This window comes from Pangasianodon hypophthalmus, chromosome 21, assembly GCF_027358585.1.
Source record: "Pangasianodon hypophthalmus isolate fPanHyp1 chromosome 21, fPanHyp1.pri, whole genome shotgun sequence".
NCBI classification, from domain to species: Eukaryota; Metazoa; Chordata; class Actinopteri; order Siluriformes; family Pangasiidae; genus Pangasianodon; species Pangasianodon hypophthalmus.
The window spans coordinates 9,891,925-9,906,546 of NC_069730.1; the positions used below are offsets into that span (position 1 = coordinate 9,891,925).

At 40.1% G+C, this 14,622-nt stretch overlaps 1 long non-coding RNA gene across 2 annotated transcripts; it reads right to left on the reverse strand.

Moving 5' to 3' along the window:
• Window positions 1-5,749: 5,749 nt before the first annotated feature.
• LOC117599991 (uncharacterized) lies at window positions 5,750-8,717 on the reverse strand. 2 transcript variants are annotated; one of them, XR_004580337.2, is made up of 3 exons: window positions 8,648-8,717; window positions 8,396-8,557; window positions 5,750-7,550 (listed from the first exon to the last, which is right to left on the reverse strand). It is a non-coding gene; the product is annotated as an uncharacterized LOC117599991 (long non-coding RNA). The 2 variants fall into 2 exon arrangements; XR_008300632.1 differs by having other exon boundaries at window positions 5,750-7,150; window positions 7,501-7,550; window positions 8,396-8,712.
• Window positions 8,718-14,622: the final 5,905 nt, after the last annotated feature.

The following is a 14,622-nucleotide window of genomic DNA, read 5'->3' on the forward strand; positions in this document are numbered from 1 at the left end:
AAACTTCCCTTAGCAGTGCTGGGCAAACTGAAGGACACACTGGATCAGCTGTTGCAAGCAGACGTTATAGCACCAGTCACCCAGCCCACTCCTTGGGTCAACAGCCTTGTTGTCATTGAAAAAAAGAATGGGTCATTATGAGTGTGCCTGGATCCTCCTGACCTAAATAAAGCTGTTCTTCGTCAACACTTGTCTATTCAAACAACTGACGATGTCCTCTGCAAGCTTGCTGGAAAGAAAATTTTCTCCATCTTTGATGAAAAGGACGGTTACTGGCAAGTCAGACTTGACACGGAATCCTCCCTACTATGCACGTTCAACACACCATGGGGTAGATACAGATTCAAACGTCTACCATTTGGTGTCAAGTCTGCTAGTGAAGTTTTTCAGCAGTACAATAATGAAGTGTTCGGAGACATAGACGGTGTACACATTGTAGCTGATGATATGATTGTCACAGTTGCCACAGAACAAGAACATGACGTCACTGTTGCTAAAATTATGGAGAAAGCAAAAAAACACAATGTGAAATTTAACCCCTACAAGATACAGTTCAAGGTGAACAATGTACATTTCATGGGCCATGTGATAACTCCAAAGGGTGTGAAAGCAGATAACGGCAAGATACAGACAGTATGCCAGCACCCATGGACAGACAAGCACTGCAGCGCCTTTTGGGCATGATAAGATATCTTGCGCCATGTATTCCAGGTGAGGCATCACTCACGGCTCCTCTCAGACAGCTGTTGAGAAAGGACATTGCATTCCAGTGGCAATCAGAACACGACAAGGCACTGTCTGCACTCAAAACAGCACTGACCAACACACTAGTTCTCAGGTACTACGACCCCAACACAGCACTCACCATACAAACAGACGCATCCAAAGATGGCTTAGGATCATATCTGCTGCAGGAGGGGAAGCCAATAGCATATGCGTCCAGGGCTTTAACAGATACAGAAAAGAACTACACCTAGATTGAAAAGGAGCTACTGGCAATTGTCTTTTCAACCTAAAAGTTCCATCAGTATGTGTACAGACGCAGTGTGAATGTACAATCGGACCATAAGCCATTGGAAGCTATCTTCAAGAAGCCACTGAGCAAAGCACCAGCGAGACTCCAACATATGCTCTTACAGCTACAGAAATATGACCTCATTGTCCAATACACGCCTGGTAAGGACATGTTAATTGCTGATACACTGTCACGTGCTGTCGCTGAAGGCCAACACACAAGTACAGATGATCTCGGTGATGAAAGAGTCATATATTCACTTGAAGCAACAGAGGCTCTCATTGAAGAAATGTACACTCCAGTTGCTGGTGAAAACACAAAAGACAGGATGGCCGACACATAGAAAGAAACTCAATCCCTCAATTCCTGTTAGACACACTGTGGCTGTGCAAGATGGCATATTACTGGTATCAGGTAGAATCTTGATTCCTGAGTAAATGAGAACAGAGATGTTGCAGAAACTACATATCTCACACCAAGGAATGCAGCACACAAAAGCACATGCCAGACAATTTCTGTATTGGCCTGGAATGACCAAACACATAGAACAGATGGTTGAGATGTGTCCAACATGCCAACAGTTCCAGCCCAGGAACCAGAAAGAGCCACTCATCTCTCATGAAATCCCAGAGCTCCCCTGGTTAAAAGTAGCTGCCGACATCTTTGAAATCAGAGGTCAGTCATTTCTACTGATTGTCGATTACATGTCAAAGTTTCCCGAAGTGATGAATATCAGAGACAAGACAGCGCACACAGTAATTCAAAAGATGAAAGCAGTGTATGCAAGGCATTGCATTCCAAAAGAGCTAGTGTGCGATCACGTACCCTTCGCTAGCTATGAAATGAAGACGTTTGCTGCGGAGTGGGGCATTAAGCTGACACACTCAAGTCCAGCTTATCCTCAATCAAACGGGTTGGCGAAAAGAACAATCAAAACGATCAAACAGGTCCTGAAAAAAACGGGACAATCAAGAGTGGATCATCACCTTGCTCTCCTCTTGCTGAGAAATACTCCTATCACTGGTATGTCCTACTCACCGGCTCAGGTTCTGATGGGAAGAGTTCTGAGGAGCACCTTACCAGTGTCCAGTGAAGTCCTGCGACCAACTACTCCCAAAGGTTTTCATCAGGCGCTCCAAACCCTGCAAAAGAAGCAAGCGTGTCACTACAATGTGGGAGCAAAAGCCCTGCCAGAACTACATGCAGGAAATACTGTGCACATTGAAACAGACAGAGGGTGGCAACCAGGTCTCATTGTTTCAAAACGAGATGAGCCTATATCGTATAACGTTGTCAATGAAGCAGGATGACAGTTCCGCCGCAACAGGTGCCACCTGAGGAAAACAAATCACAAGCACACAGAAACATTTGATCCAGTGGATGAGACCCTTGACGATACACACTCTCACATCCCAGAGGCACATGAAGTGACAGATCAGTCTGTACAATGTGTGCCAGAGCAATCTTTACATAACAGCAGTACCACAACCACCAGGAGTGGTCGGGCTGTGAAAGTTCCTGAGGTTTCAGGACTCTGAACTGACTATATTTGCCTAGTAATTAAGGTTAAGCATGCTTAAGCTTTGAACTGCTTATTGGATAAGATGTTTGCTGTAAATAAGAAAGAAAATGTCCCTGTTATGAGGACTTTAAGATCTATATTCAGTGTTCATATATCCTGTTTATAGCTTGTATTGTCTTCTGTGGAAAAAAAAGGGGGATGTGGTGTAGTGTTTTATGCATTTATGATGTAATTGCATATTGACTCCACTAGAGGGCCACCTTGGGTTGACTGCAGGGGGTTACCGGGTCAGATGAGTTATGAGACATGCATGAGCGGGTTAGCAGCAGGAGCTGCTTGTGTTCTGTAATAAACATGTGGTTCTGAGTTATAACTCTACACAGACGATGTTACTGGATCAGACCGGAGTGACGGAGCGTCTGTGGGCGGAGCCTCACTTTTCGTCTCATTAATCTGATCCAGTCTGCGACTACAACCTCTCAGTGACGTATTCTCCGCATGTGACATTATCGTAGTGCAAATTTGAGGGCCTGAGGGTGAAACAGTGGTCTCGATTAACTTGGCATCAGCACAGAATTCCTCTGAAGTCATTGTATAACGTACTAGGTTATATATTCAAGCTCAGCTATGCGTTCAGTGAACGCTGTACTCTGTTCTGCCCGGTTTTGTTTCTCATGTGGAAAACTGTCGATCTGCAGTCGTGTTCCCTTTGTTTCATTATAGCGGGCTCTCTTTGACTCGAACATTCTCTTGAACGCAATTTTAGCGTCCTCTAAAGAATCCAGGCTATTTCTGTACACCAAGTATCCAATAGCCGATATAGGTTTATTAAACGTTGGCTTACTTGAGAAAAAAATGTTTTTACCATGTTCTGAAAAGAACCACTCTAGAATAGGCTCACTGCTCGCGTCTACAACTAAACCTTCATGTGGCATGTGAGTTAATGTCTCCTTCACATCATCAGCCAACATTCGAATAAATGCTCGCTGGATTTCACTAGTCTTTCCCTCAGCCCTTGTGTACAAAGCTAATGCTCTTTCTCAGATTGTAGCTACGCGTCGGCGCACCTGCTGCTCAGTTGGGTATTCTGACCCGTTCTGCAAAAAGGGATTACTGTGTATATCGTGCACCCATAGCTTTCCCTGCTATTAAAGAGTAAGATAGTTTGTCTTACCCTAGAGTTGTCAAACCAAAACGCAGACACAAATTCTTTGGAGCACAGTATAGAGCACTTCCTGCTAACTAAAGTCTTAAAAAGGCGTTATCAAATGCTCATACTGTCACGAAAGGCACGGGGAATGAGTTTCTTAACGAGAGTTTTTCTTAGATGTGATTTTTTAAGGTTTTGCAAGTATTTTCTATCACGTCACCAAAACTGTAGGTTATCCAGATTATTAATATTAAAGGATTAAATCACCTTCAGTGTAAACTCTGATGTTGTCTTTACTTAAACAATCAAGTAATCATGAGTAAACATTACTTAAAATGTTGCGTTTTGTCAAAGTCAAAAATCTAAGTTCGTTTAACTTATTTACATACAAAATACATAAACTTAAGATTTCAAGTGTTTGAACTCAAAATCAAGATTCATTGAAATAGCTGACTCTGGCCTTTCTTTGATGTGATTGGCTATGCAAGTAGTTCCGTCTGGCAACAAGTGAACTAATGCACTGATTGGTAAATAATTGCAAAAGGCAATGTGTCTCATCTGTCGTCTCATCTGTTGCTCGTACCCGTGTAGTTCAAGAGTTCAATCGTGAGTAGGAAGATGACTCTGTGTATGTTTACAAAGAAATGGCAATCATGTAGAGGATGTTTTGTAAATAAAATTACATTTTGCTAAAAAGTGTTAACTTTCCCTATGTATGGAGACTTCTCATCGCCGTGGCCCGGGTTCGAGTAACGGTTAATAAAGTGTAAAATACGCTATATGAACACTAGGTTAGGTGAACATAAAATTAGGTGTACGTAAAATTATTTACGTACACTACATGAACAGTAAGTTAAGTGAACTTAACAGTTTATGTACAGTCTACATGAGCACCAATTCAATATTAAACGTTTGGCTAGGAGTTTTTTTAATTTGGACGTCTGTGGACGTGCAAGACAGGTGCAGGAAATCGACATATGAATTGTCAATTCAATTCAAAAGTTGTCAGTGTCAGTTGCGGTGCGTGGTTGTCTGCTGTAGCATAATGTTCATATTGCTGAAATTGTGTACTTGTCCAAATATTTGGACAAATTGTTTGATGCTTTGGCAATTGTTCTTGAAACTGTAATGCCAATAAAATTTGAATTTAATTTAATTGAGAAAAAGAAATGCTATGCTACGACAGGCAACTACGCAACGCCGTCTGAAATAATCATTACCAAGTGTAATCATAATCATAACTAAAACAAACTTTTACTGCAGTTCTGCGTGTTCGCCCAAGTGGTGTCGCCAGCGGACGCGCTCGCTATGCGCTACTCAGATCGGGCAGCGACTCGCATCCATGATCATCACATACATGTGATGTGCTGCTCTTGCAAGGACCGTGTTGCAGCAAGGCAAAAATGCGAGCTCATCAAGCTAGATGAACACATCTTTTTTCTATAAAAATTGCGATTCAGTCGTTTGAGTTCTGAAGTGCATGTGCTAGGTGGATTGTTGTTTGTTATTTGTTAACTGTTATCCACTGCAGCGTGAGTTAAGTTTGACTTTTGTTTTCATGATTTGTGGACACACACACAGTGTCTGTAGAGTTGCTTTGCAACTACAAATGGAAATTACATGTAAATGTAATTTCAAATGGAAATAAAAATGAGTTTTAATTGAATGCAGCATGAAACTGTTTATCTGGTACAGAAGCAGTATAAATGAGGTCTAAAATGAGTCTGCAGTTGACGTTACAAACGTCCACAATAGCCCACAATGACCACATTTGAACTAATTTTAACCTTGTACAGAGGTCCTCTGGACGTCAACATTAGACGTTCAGAAAACGTCATAAAAAGACGTCATAACTTTTATTCTGGCTCCTCAGGGGACGTCTTTTCAACGTGCGACAAAAATGTTCAAAAGACGCCTTTTGGACGTATCTTTGCTCAGGTGCAGCCGAAGGTTAAATGCGTGTTTTAATTTTATGACTTAATATCCTTCTCCAATACATGTAATTAATTATCTGCAATATCTCCAATTTATAATACTTGTTAACTTAATTATCTCACTCCAGTTTACTATGTTATCTTAATCTAACCAATTCCAAAGAATAATCTTTTAGTTGTGGCTAAAAGCGTAATATCTCAGTGTTCCGATTGTTTTTAATCCAAAACAGCTCCATGCTAAGTTTTATATAGCCTATTTATTGAACAATTATTTTATTATTAATTATATTAGGCCTTTCCTATTTACTTGTCAGAATTTTACTTTAAACGTGCACGTATTAGCCGCTTCTCTTAGCTTGTCGCTTTCAAATAGAGGTGTAAATCGGATAGTTCATCACGATACGATATGATATCCATTTTCTCCGCCAGCGATACGATATTTGCCGATACCTCAAAAATTTCTGTGATACGATTACGATTCGATTTGATTTATTAATTAAATTAATTTATCGATATTTTGATATTATGTGCCTAGTTTACTGAAGCAGTTACATTTTTAATAACTCACAAATGCAGCCAAAATATATAACATGGAACATTTAATTAAACTCTTTGAAAATTGCACACTCTCTATCCCAATTGGGACATTTACAACAACAAACTAACAAAAAAAATTACACATTATTATTTTTTTTAAATAAAGAAAAATAAATTTGGGGGGGGGGGGATGAAGTCACATGAAGTCATTCAAGCTTATTGTAACCAAGTGATACCCAAAAGTCACTCTAGATTCCGACTATGCCACTGGGGTTTGTACCCATGGAAATAAGTTAACACAGCAAGTTCCATTGCCAGTGAATAAAAAAGGGAACAGAGACGTGACCTTCAAGTTCAACACTTTTATTAACAAGCAGTATAAAATCTCTAGATAGGCAATCAACTTTATTGTGCTTTTTTTTTTAAAACTGGAATCACAATTTTAAGAAAGCTGTAGGCCAAATATTAAAATCATAACCCACCATTCTTACAATATAGGATTCACCAAGCCTGCAGGAAGAAAGGGGAAAGTCACAGGGCCACAGACTCACAGCCTTAAAGCACACACCACACATGCACTGATGTACAAATCATTAACCAACAGCATAAAAAGGTGTAGTAAATAATGCAAATAACTCTACACTCTCAAATCAATAAGCATGCAGTGCAGGAAATCTCACGCCACCATGCAGTGAGGAGAAGAAAACCCGGACGACCCCAGAGGAAAGCACTTCCATGCAGACTGGTTCCTAAAACAGAGAAATGGATTTAAAAACTCCCCTTTACATAACACATAACAAACCTCAGCGGTTGGCATAAAATACACTCAGCTAACAAAGTCAATTACAGAAATAAACAACAAAATTTACTGCAATACCAGAATCAACATATAACCATAAACTGAGAAACTGAATGACAAAATCGAATCATAAACAAAACAGCAGGGCCTAGACATCAGAAGTCCATATGCATAGAGCTCCAAAAGGAAAGATCTGTCAAATAAAAACAAACATAAATGCAAAAATACCTTTAACAAACTCAACTAGTATAAGATACAAATAAAATACAAAACATTGACAAATAAAACACTTGCCGTGAAGCAAATGCAACACGGCGTCGTAAACTCTAAAGAAACACACAATCCACATCAATATTTTCACTATGGGGGCTTTGGCATCTTTTAATCAGCTGCAACAGAAATTTAAATTCCCCAAGAGTCATTTTTTTAGATTTCTACAGATTAGGAATTATATACGTGCTCACACACCTTCATTGGATAATATATCACACTCAATTATTGATAAGTGTCTTGATTGGTGTAAAGGAAGTAAAAAGGCATTACCTATAATTTATGATTTGCTACAATCCTTTACTTCTCCCTCTACAAGTTTTCTTAAGGAAGAATGAGAGAAAGAAAGAAAGAATTAGGAGTGGAAATTTCTGAGGAAATGTGGCAGACGAGTTTAAAGGATAATAACGAACATTCTATCAATTCTAGACATTGCCTTATTCAGTTTAAAGTCATTAACGGACTACAATATTCAAAAACGAAGCTACATAGAATTTTCCAAAATGTTTCTCCTCTTTGTGACAAATGTAAATCAGTAGATGCTGATTTGTCCCATAGTTTTATTTTCTGCTCCAAGATACAGAGTTATTGGAAAGGAATTTTTGATGTGCTTTCAGAGATTTTTAAGGTGCAACTGCAGCCAGATCCGGCACTTTTCATTCTGGGATTTTCTGAAAGTATGCATCCGTTATCAGGTGCACAACACAAACTGCTTGCATACAGTTTGACTATAGCCAAGAAGTTACTATTATTGTTCTGGAAGAAAAAGGAGGCTCCTACATGTAAGTTATGGCTAGGAGAGATGATTTCTACTTTATATTTGGAACGAATTAGGTACTGTTTGAAGGGCAAATTTGAGCAGTTTGACAAACAGACTAATGCATCATTTGTTAATGTAATGTTTTAATAATTTTTCATCATACTTTACAATTTAATGTAAACAGGTCTTGTAAGGGATGGTTTGTGATGTGGGATGTTGTTTGCTTTTTTTTTTTTTTTCCTTTTCCTCTCTCTTTTCTAATTTTGATTGTATTCTTTGTACATGTAATAGAGACAAAATATGTAAGATTGTAAATCTATCTTCAAAATCTTTGTCTTTCAATAAAACTTATTTGACAAAAAAAATATTTTCACTATGACAAACACCAAAAATCCACCGTACACATACCTCTGGCATAATCCAAGAGTGGAAAGCAACTTTATAACAGAGTGGAATAAAACCGCTGTGTAACACGGCTCGTTGCTCAAGGCTAAATGCCGAGTCCCCAGTCTCCAAAATAACCGCATCAGCAACTCACGTGCTCACACTCTCATATCGAGGGTTACCTCCCTACGATTAACAAAGAATAAACAATGTGAAGAACCGAAACATCTTTGTACGAGCTTTGCTACAGCATCAAAGCAAAGGCCATGCTCATACCTCACTATGGCGTTCCAGAGTCACAACACCGGAAAGAGACGGCGAAAGTCAAAACGTCAGGAAGTTACGCAATCTACAACTAAAATAAATACATACACCCCGCCCAACACACCATCCTTATTGTTCACTCGGTCACATTATGATGGCAACAGTCAAAGTCTTCAAGTCTTTTGTACCACAATGTGCAATAGTGCAAATCACTGAGGTACTCTAGTTGTAGAAAAAAAATAAATTAAATAAAAAAATAAATGAATATAAAAAATACAAAAATAAAGCTGTTAAACTTATCTAACATTTGATCTGTCACACAACATCAGATCCAACAGTCAAGTGCTGCAGTGGTCTCTTTTGAGAGGTTTTTCTTTAAAAAAATCAACTGATCAACATGTTCAGGAGAGAGGACACTGCGTTCTGCATGGACAATATCACCTGCAGTGGTAAACACACGCTTGGACGGTACACTGGTACCAGGAATACACATGTAGGTTTGGCAAGGTTTGAAAGGAGGGGAAACTCAGTTTGATGACTTTTCCACCACTCCAATACCGTACCCCCCAAGTTCAAAGATGCAGTGTCTCTGTACTTAACAACTTCAGCATGGGCCAGCTCTTTAGGGGTCTTGGCAGTCTGGCTAGGGTCTACAGTGCAGAAGGTGTCACCAAAGAGATCTTCTAATGGTTTTGACTTCTTGGAAGAAGGGACATATTCTAAAATGAAAAAGAAAGCAAGGCTTAGTTATGTCGGAGAACAAAATATCATGTGTGCCTCTAACAGTTGTTACTTGATCAATAAAAGCACAAGTCACATTTTCAGCCAGTTAACAGAAAAAAAAGAAAAGGCAAAAATTTAACTATGGTTTGTACACACCTTCAGCCTGAGACACTGGCATCAACTCAGGGTCATCATCAGAAGTTTTGTCAGCAGATGAGTGAGCCGTTGCATTCTCAACCTGTGACACTAGCTACGTTTACATGGACACTAATAATCATAGTTAATGTCTATAAATAGTTCACTATTTATATAATAAATAAATAGTAATAAATAGTTCTGCGCATGTGCAATGACGTACAAACACGTAATGACGTATGACGCATGGCTGTCAGCGATATTGGGGCTCTGACCGTAGCCTCACCAGGTGCCATGTACCCCTCCACCATTGAGCATAGTGTCATAAATGACTGTCGTGTCATCCTAAAATTCTCCTTCCACTCCTCGTCTGTGAAGTGGTGCAAGACAACGTTGTCCCACCGGTCCTTGCTTCGGACCCTCATCCACAGACGCCTTGTTCTGGGCTCGGGAAGGGGCATTTTAATTGCTTGATAAATACACACAGTACCGCACAAAACATCACGCGCTCGTCGTCTTCTAATTAGCAGCTGAAATAGGCAAATGTTAAGTCTGCTTTTTAAAACGAAAAAAAGAAGCAATGGCAAGAGAGTGGCTGCTAGTATCTGCATGTTGGAACGGTGGGAAACGTGTAATCGTGCACTGTGTGCATGTCAGAAGATCAAATCCGATTCTTGAAGAAATCCGATGGCTTGAAGAGGTGCGATAACAGATACAGTTGGCTGCTCTTCCTCGCACATTATGGTGGTGGCAGTTTTCACTGGTGCGAGTAGCTTAACCATATCTTCAGCTGCAGTGATGTCATTTTCATTGAGAGTATTCAATTCAATTTCAATTCAATTTTATTTGTATAGCGCTTTTAACAATGGACATTGTCACAAAGCAGCTTTACAGAAATAAATGGATTCACAAAAATATATTGTAAATATTTGAATTTATCACTGTGAATTTATCCCTAACGAGCAAGCCAGTGGTGACGGTGCCAAGGAAAAACTCCCCGAGATGATATGAGGAAGAAATCTTGAGAGGAACCAGGCTCAAAAGGGAACCCATCCTCATCTGGGTGCAACGGATAGCGCAATTATAATTAAATCCCTTCTATTATTGTGTACTATATGGACAAATAGCGCAATTGTGCAACCAATAAATTCATCACAGTTTTTGCAAGAAGTCTGGCTGGTTAAAGTCTATCCACTGTCCACTGATGGAGTCCTGAGTACGAAGCTGCTCGTGGCAACTGCAGCCCCAAAGCCACTACAGCAATCGCAGTCCCAAGCCATTACAGTACAGCTCCCCATATGTGATCCCCAAGCCATCTCCACAGCCCCCAGGTGGCACCATCCCCAGCAAACCAAATGGTTCTTCAGACCGTCCATATGGGGCCGCCCCCAGCAGCAGCAAGCGAACTCAACCGATGAGAACTCCAACCAGAAGTAGGGCATCAGGATGGGTCAAGCAGCGAGGAGGAGCAGAAGGGGCATCAGGATGGGTCAGGCAACGAGGAGGAGCAGAAGGGGTCAGGATCACTGGCATCACTGGCATCTCAGAAGTAGCATGTGTAGCTCGACAGAGAGTGAGGGAGAGAGAGAGACGGAGAGAAAGGAAGAGATTGTTAGGTGAGCTTTTGTCCTCTAATGGTTAAGCACAATGTACTTTGCATGCAGAGTGCAAGCAGGGACTCCGTCAAGACTAGCTATGACAGCATAACTAAAAGGGAGAGCCAGACGCTAACACAGACATGAGGGCACCCTGGAACATAAGGCAGCCAGCCACTCCACTGTCGACAAACCTGAGTGAACGTGTGAGAGTGGGGGGGCGACAGCATCCAAACATCCCAGTTCACCACAACACTCTATGCCTGTGAACCCTCCAGACCTGCCCCTGTACCTAAGAAAACTATTCACAAAAGGCTTGCTGCATTCTGGACTAACTGGAGCTTGTTTATGCATCTACTGGAACATCCAGACAGTAAGGCATTACAATAATCCAACCTAGAAATAACAAATGCATGAACTAATTTTTCTGCATCGTGTAGTGACAATATATTTCTTATTTTAGCAATATTTCTGAGATGAAAGAAAGCAATCCTAGTTATATTATCTACATGAGCTTCAAAAGAAAGACTAGAGTCGATAATCACACCAAGGTCTTTTACTGCTGCACATGATGAAACAGAAAGGTCATCCAGAGTTATTATGTAATCAGAAAGCTTACTTCTAGCTGCATGTGGTCCTAGTACAAGTAATTCTGTCTTGTCAGAATTAAGTAAGAGAAAGTTAATAAGCATCCAGTTTCTAATGTCTTTTACACATTCCTCAAATTTATTAAGCTGGTGTCTGTCATCTGGCTTTGCTTAAACATACAACTGTGTGTCATCAGCGTAACAGTGGAAGCTAATACCATGCTTACGGATAATTTTACCCAGAGATAGCATATATAGAGAAAAGAGCAGTGGGCCTAAAACAGAGCCTTGCGGGACACCAAACTTTACCTTAGTATGAGAAGAGAAGTCACAATTTACGTTTACAAACTGATAATGATCAGTCAAATAAGACCTGAGCCAGGAAAGGGCTGTTCCCTTAATGCCTACTACATTTTCTAGTCTATCGAGGAGAATAGCATGATCAATGGTATCAAAAGCTGCACTAAGGTCAAGCAGCACAAGCAAGGAGACACAACCCTGATCAGAGGCCAGTAGTAAGTCATTTACAACTTTTACCAGTGCTGTCTCTGTGCTATGATGAGGCCTAAATCCTGACTGATACATTTCATGAATGTTATTCCTATGTAAGTATGAGCATAGCTGCTGTGCTACAACCCTTTCTAGGACCTTGGAAATAAAGGGGAGGTCTGATATTGGTCTATAGTTAGACAGCTGACAGGGGTCAAGGTCAGGTTTTTTAATCAGGGGCTTGATATCTGCTAATTTAAAAGATTTAGGTACATAGCCAATGCTAAGGGAAGAATTGATTATCTTTAAAAGAGGTTTGATTGTTTCAGGAATTATCTGTTTGAGGAAACAAGTAGGTAAAGGATCTAGCATACAGGTTGATGATTTTGATGATGAAATTAGTGAAATTAGTTCAGTCTCTTCAAGGGGAGTAAAGAGTTGTAGTTGTTTATCTAATATTATCATATTATCATCTACAGGGTTAGTTATAGAACTGTCCGGTTTTAAATTAATAGTCTTAATTTCTAGCCTGATATTTTCAATTTTACCATTGAAAAAATTCATGAAGTCATCGCTGCTATATAATGATTGTGTGCGTGTTTCTATTGTGGTCTTATTCCTAGTTAATTTTGCTACAGTATTAAATAAGAATCTAGGATTATTTCTGTTATCTTCAATTAGTGTGGAGAGATACATTGATCTAGCAGCACTAAGAGCTTTCTTATAGCTCAAAAGGAGTATGCAGGTAATTTGCGAGTTTCCTTAGTTTTTTGTCCAGCAGTGAAGCACACACTGCAGCTTGTTGGTCCAAAAATCGCTCAAGCATATCAAAGGAGCTATTTCAGCGGTTGATCACGTCTTGTTTAAGTTTGGTTTTCAACCACACTGTAGGGCCTCATATCCTTGCATACAAAAAAAAGTGATCACGGACATAATACCAGTTGCTATTTTGGAGTTTTGGGCCACTTTCTGGGCAAAAAAGTTCATCATGGGGGGTGACAGTGACAGAGGCGGTTTTTCGTCAGCCGAAGTACTTTCTTCAATTCCATGTTTCCTTTTCAGGTGCGCTGACAAGTTTGTCGTTTTTCCGCAGTGTTTCAGCTAGTACTGGCAACTTGCGTGCGACAGCAGGCACAACGTTTTCTGCATCTGTCTTTTCGCTGCTACAACCGCTTTGTTGCTGCATCACATTCGCATTCTTTCTGACACACAGACAGACAGTGTGGGGAGTAAACGAAAATGTGCGCTATGGCGGAAATGCGTAGACAGATGTTACGTGAGGAATGAGGATGTGGAGAGTGTCAAAATAAAGGTACCGCATATCAATATTTTACGTGTGGCATCAATGCATCGTATCGTTAGAAATTTAATCGATGCATCGATCCATATCGATGTATTGTTACACCCCTGGAACTCAAACGTGTCTAACGTACTAAAGCTTTAGATAGGAAACTGTTTCTAATAACCATATAAATCATTTTAATGCATAATCCTTTCTTGCAGAAGAATTACTGAGTATTGAGAGATAAGGTAATGAATGGGTTTATTGTACAAAACGCAAATGTACAATATACAGAAAGTAAAAACAAAGAGAACTTGCAGAGTCAATGGACAGAGTCGCGGGAATAGGACGCTTGATAGTAAATGCATCTGGATACGTGATAGTAAAGCATCTCACTGATGGTAAAGCCTTCCCTTTATGGTAAAGCCCCCTATATTGTACAAAGCATACCGTTTTATACCCCTGAACCTCTTTGAAATGAATCATGACCAGAGTACCAAATGGAAGAGACACCACATATTTTATGGCAGGACGGACCCCCAGCTTGGTAGCTCACCCTAGTGATCTGTATGTTAATTTGATTCCTGAGAATCTAATCTAAGATTCCAGAGTCTTTGGGAACAAAGGCAAAAGGTCTCCCATGCAGACCAGGTGGTCACAGTATCTATGTGTGTGTGTGTGTGTGTGTGTGTGTGTGTGTGTGTGGAGAAAATACACTACACATATCCTGTACATGTTGTTTCCTAAACGTATATGATACTTATGATGTCACCACATTGTTCATATGGATAAGACTGATACCAAACATACCCTGAGGAATATTTTTAAGTAAACACAGTTTAGATGAGCAGGTTTCGTTTTCATGGTCTCTTTGACCCACACTCCTGATCATTTTAACCTTAATCAAATTTCTGCCACAATTTATGCTGAGCTCGCCAGTGCATTCCTTCTTTTTAAGGAAATTTATGTACAACATTAAGTTACTGTGCAAGCAAAACAAAACAAAACAAACCAAACAAACAAAAAAAAAAACCCTCACAGCAATTGGCCAGCTCAAGAACATTCTAAAGGGCCTATCTTTCTGAAAGGCCCCGTTCACACCTGACATTAACATGCCAGTGGACAGCGGAGAAGCATAGCCGTTCACACCTGGCAATGCGAATGCCTGGAATCGGA